Source organism: Sander vitreus, chromosome 4 (assembly GCF_031162955.1).
Source record: "Sander vitreus isolate 19-12246 chromosome 4, sanVit1, whole genome shotgun sequence".
In the NCBI taxonomy this organism is placed as follows: Eukaryota; Metazoa; Chordata; class Actinopteri; order Perciformes; family Percidae; genus Sander; species Sander vitreus.
Window position 1 is genome coordinate 32,186,705 of NC_135858.1, and position 6,000 is coordinate 32,192,704.

A 6,000-nucleotide genomic window follows, 5' to 3' on the forward strand; every position below is an offset into this window, starting at 1 on the left:
TTCCTCTGACGTCATGCACACGTGGGCAACGATAACCTCACAAGCTCGAGGCGGCCGCAGTTTTAAGAGCCAGGCGCCGCAGTTGCTCTCCACCGACTGCAAGACCCAGGCAGACTCGGAGCATGCTGGAAAACGCCGGCCTCTCAGCTGATCTAACAGCTGATTGGTTCAGAATCGACTCAACATGACGTTTTATATAAACTTTTTATTGATTTTGATTTGGAGGGATTTTAACCGCTATTTGTCTGATTTAAAGGCTTATTCTGTACAGAACACATGTTGTGTGGCTGATAGTTACATTTAGAAGTCTGAGAGACTAAATCTGTTCAGATTATGGATCATCTACAGTGTGTTGTTAATTACAATCAACAGATCACATGTAGAGCATTTTGAGAGCTACTCTGTCATAAAAACAACTGGAGACTGTGTACAAGCTAATCGGACCACAGTGTTTGTCACTTCCTGTTCAGCCTGAAGGCTGCTGGAATCGGCTGGAAACTGTCCGACTTGACGGTCAGGGTAGTAAAGTATAATCCGTTTTTCGTTTTAAACCAAAAATGAAAAAACTGGTCGATGTTTAGTTTTTTGGTTTGAAACCAAAAACGGAAAAACAAAACTGAGCTCCGTTTTCTCGTTTTTCCAATGTCCATACAAATTAAAAATTAACTGGAAAACTCGTTTTTTTACTGTTGTTTTTTTGTTATTCATGTTTCCGTTTGAACCCAGGAGCGAGAATACGGGCTCATTTTTATAATGTGCATAATCATTGAAAATCTGATGGAACACAGGTCTCGTTTATAATGTTATTTTGGTCTTACGTGTTAAGTCAAAAGTTGACTAAAACCAATGCGCTCTGGACAGGAAGTAACATTAACGTGTCAAAATAAAAGTATGAGAGCTGTAATAACTGCCAGAAGAACGAAGCACTTTATGAAAACATTGTTTGCCTGTAGCTTGTCAAATTAGGCTAAAGTTAGCTATTTAGGGTTATATAAAGTATTTAATTATTTAATAATAATTTTTAAAATCACATGAAATCTACATTCATCTATTATTAGCCTGTGTGGCAGTTATTGACTAGTTACTCTAATCTTACACCAGCCAGTAAAAAGGCATCTAACACTCTTTCAACCAAATTAACCAAAAATAACATGCATTGTTCCCTTCCATGCTCTTCGCAAGTAAATTAATATTCACAACTTTCATAAAATTTTGGGTGTTTTATTCAATTTTATAGCAGTTATGGTCTTCCCGAATTTTGACCCGGTAGTGCAATAGGGCACTATTGAGCTTCACAGAAGATAAACACACAGGATGCACATGCATATTTACAAGTATGTGCATGCACACACACACACACACACACACACACACACACACACACACACACACATAAACACACACATACAGACAAGAAAGACAGAAGTAAGACACACACACCTCTGTCCGAGGTTTCTTCCTAAAAGGGAGTTTTTCCTCACCACTGTCGCATTTATGCATGCTCTTGGGGGGAATCATTGGAATTGTTGGGTCTTTGTAAATTATAATGTGGTCTAGACCTACTCTATCTGTAAAGTGTCCTGAGATAACTCCTGTTATGATTTGATACTATAAATAAAATTGAATTGAATATACCAGTCTGTTATAATCCAAAACAACTAATCGTATATAACCTCATTTTACTTAGAAATTAGGTATAATTCATGTAATTGAGGTATGTTGACCATGAATGCAAAAAATAAGTGTAAAACTAATGAGTGGAATGAAGTTGGATAAAAGGGGTAACCAAGAATTGAGTGATAAATTACTTCATGCTTTATGAAATGGTCAATTTTGTTATGCCAATAACATTTATAATGACCCAATTTATAAGACAACACAAGGGCTAAACCACTTGACCACTTAAATGAAAAGGCTTCTTTTTATTGCAACTCTGCAGAATATTCATGTGACATGGTTGACCAACTTAAATGCCATTAATTTTGAGTGTGATGAAGAACTCTTGCAGATACAACTGGGCCACATTGCAAACCTCTCATCATATTAGCGAGGAAGCTGCCATGTTGCTTCTCTCATCCTGGTCTCCTCAGGCCCTGCAGACTGGACCACACTTGTGGTTTACTGCTAGAATATTACAGTAGGCCACTTTGCTGATTCAGATTTGCCACTTGAGTTCACAGCACCATACAATATATGATAAACATGCACCAGCCTTTGTGAAAGTATATGTTCTGAGAGAGAGAGAGAGAGAGAGAGAGAGAGAGAGAGAGAGAGAGAGAGAGAGAGAGAATCTTGCTTGTAACATTAAAGGTCCCATGGCATGAAAATTTCACTTTATGAGGTTTTTTAACATTAATATATGTTCCCCCAGCCTGCCTATGGTCCCCCAGTGGCTAGAAATTGCGATAGGTGTAAACCGAGCCCTGGGTATCCTGCTCTGCCTTTTAGAAAATGAAAGCTCAGATGGGCCGATCTGGAATCTTGCTCCTTATGAGCTCATAAGGAGCAAGATTACCTCCCCTTTCTCTGCTTTGCCCGCCCAGAGAATTTGGCCCACCCATGAGAGAGAGACATCATGGCTTTCAAACGAGCAAAGTAGCAGTTGGTCAAGGCCACACGCCCACCCTCCACCTTGCCCCCCCCCCCCCTCTCCTCCTCAATAGCTACAGAAATGGCACATACTAAGGAAAGCTCATTGTGGGACTGGCTCTAGTGGCTGTAATTCTGTACCAAGGCTGAATTTTGGGAAAGAGACTTCAGATACAGTATTAGGGGACCACTAAGACCTATATAAAAGAGACTTCAGATACAGTATTAGGGGACCACTAAGACCTATATAAAAGAGACTTCAGATACAGTATTAGGGGACCACTAAGGTCTATATAAAAGCATCCAAAGAGCACCATGTCATGGGACCTTCAAACATTTGCATGATTCTGTGCCATCTGCTGCTACTCCAACAATACAATGGCAGTAAATATTTATATTGCTTACCAGGGTTCCAACCCAGTAGCTTCTTGCTGTGAGGCCACAGTGCTTATCATTGACCATTCCTTATTGTAATTCAACCACACCATACCATATCATGTATTATATTTTATTATCCAATATTGGCCAACTACTATTTCGAGGGCTTAGTGTGAGCAGTGAACATCTAACGAGCTGGGTGATCCAGGCACAGGCCCAGCAGTGAGGAGGTCTACCATGCTCACCATGAACTCTGGTCCAGTCTGCAGGGCCTGAGGAGACCAGATCAGAATGAGAGAGGCTCCAGTACACTTTAACTTGTTAATGTATGTTCTTCATCACATTGACATTTTCATTGGCAGCTAATGTGGTCAACCATGTCACATACAATATTCTGCAGAGCAATTTAGCCCTTATATTTTTTGCCTTTTTTTACTGGCTGGTGTAGATTAGAGTAAAAGTAATCAATAATGCCACACATAATGCTAGGGGAATGCAGATTTTATTTAAAATGTGATTTAAAAATTATTATAATCCTTTTTCTATTTTAAAACAATATCCATTCTTACTCCCTTTGTGGCTATTAATGAATGTTGCTCAATTAAATACTTTATATAACCCTAAATAATTAACTGTAGCTTATTCTGACAAGCTACAGGCAAAAGCTAAAGTACATTGTTCTTCTGGCAGTTATTACAGCTCTCATACTTTTATTTTGACACATCAATGTTACTTCCTGTCCAGAGTGCATTGGTTTTAGTCAACTTTTGACTTAACACGTAAGACCAAAATAACATTATAAACGAGACCTGTGTTCCATCAGATTTTCAATGATTATGCACATTATAAAAATGAGCCCGTATTCTCGCTCTTGGGTTAAAACGTAAACATGAATAAACAAAAAAACAACATTTGAAAAACGAGCAGTTTTCCAGTTAATTTTTAATTTGTATGGACATTGGAAAAACGAGAAAACGGAGCTCATAATTTTGTTTTTCCGTTTTTGGTTTGAAACAAAAAATGAAACATCGACCCGTTTTTTCGTTTTTGGTTTAAAACGAAAAACGGATTATACTTTAGTACCCTGACCGTTGTAGCTTGTTGTCTACCTTACTACGGATAGATAGAGCTGCCTTTGTGTAAGTAACACGTTTCATCTAAGATTTATTGAACCGCAAACCCGTGAATCTTGTGAATCTGCCAATTTCTGTCTAACTTTACTGAAGTGACCAAAATAACATTATAAACGAGACCTGTGTTCCATCAGATTTTCAATGATTATGCACATTATAAAAATGAGCCCGTATTCTCGCTCTTGGGTTTAAAACGGAAACATGAATAACAAAAAAACAACATTTGAAAAACGAGCAGTTTTCCAGTTAATTTTTAATTTCTATGGACATTGGAAAAACGAGAAAATGGAGCTCATAGTTTTGTTTTTCCGTTTTTGGTTTGAAACCAAAAACAAAACATCGACCCGTTTTTTCGTTTTTGGTTTAAAAAGAAAAACGGATTATACTTTAGTACCCTGACCCTTGACATTGACCCTTGATTTTTGTCACCGCCCGGCTGCTGCCGCCTGCTCTCGTCCACTTTACAGGCGAGGCGCAGTTCATCTCGAATGAGCCTAATGACTGAGGAAGCCTAGTGACGAGTCCATAGCAACCAGTGTTGAATTACCTAGTGCTTTACTAAATGGTCTCAATGTTTCATTGTTTTATTTCATGTCAATACTAGTTTACTAGATGAGTAACTTTGTATTTTAAGTAATGCAGTAATGCAGGAAGCATTTAGTTTCCATGCTTATTGTGTTTCCACAACAAAGTTAGTGAGTAAATCTACTGAAATGGCCACCACATCATAACAGAGGACTGTGATGCGTAAGATGAGAATGCAGGGGTTTAGTCACATATGTCATGGCTCTAAAAAAAACAACGGCTATCTGTATGTCTTTGCCAAGCACAAACCAGTACAGAAGGCATCAATAAGTTGTTGGGGAGGGTCATCCCTTTTTTCCATATTATTTTGGAGGGTCATCCAAAATGTATTGCTGGTGAAGGGAGGGTCAAGTTTATTTTGACTAAAGGTCCCAAAACTCCTCCGGTGGCCCCTGAAATAAATAAACAGTCCCTTACTTCAGAAAAACAACAAATGTAGCTTTAGAAATACCTTTATTTCACATTGAAATGGGCATTAACTTCAAAAACTACATAAACCACAAACAACACTGGCAATATTTTTAAGATTATGTTAAATTGATGAATTAAATAATGTAGTTCACCTTTTACAATCCAGTGTAAATTCCACACATAAAACACTGCTGTGGGTCAAGGTAAAGGCAAACTTAACTGTCACAAGACATGTCTGCATAATAAAAAGAGGTAGTTGAATCACTAGTGCCACATTGTTACAGTAGAAATGGTTGACATTGCAAACCACAATATCAAAATATAGCTTAACATATAAAGCTTAAAGCACTTGTGCAGCACTCTGTTCAGTCAAGTCCAAATGCCCGGGTAAAGAAATAAAAGCTGCCTTAACCATTAAAGTGAGCATTGTGTGACAGTCTGTTGGTTGTCTGTAATGCACAGTGGAAAAAGAAAACAAAACCTGCGAGCCTTGTCGATCTTCCCCGGATTGGCAACAGCCCTCCACCTGCATCTCTGGGTGATGCCAGAGAAGATGAACTTCTATTACTTACTTCTGAGGCATTGGGTGGGTGCACATGCCATCGTGGCTCTCCGCACTCCTATTTCTGAAAGAAAGAGAAAGAATCATCAATTTAAATTTGAGCCCCTCATAGTTAAATATATATGCACACTAGCATGTAACTGTACTTCATCAATTATCTAGGAGAATACAGATGAATCAACAACAGTCTATTGTTCTTTAGTGTAACTTTAACTTAGTTAAATGAGCTTATTTCTGCTAACATTAGCTGTTAAAAGCATGTAAAGGCTAAATGCGCCAACCATAGACTGATGGCGCAAACCGTAGCAAGACATTATCGGTGCATAATGTAACAGTTAATCA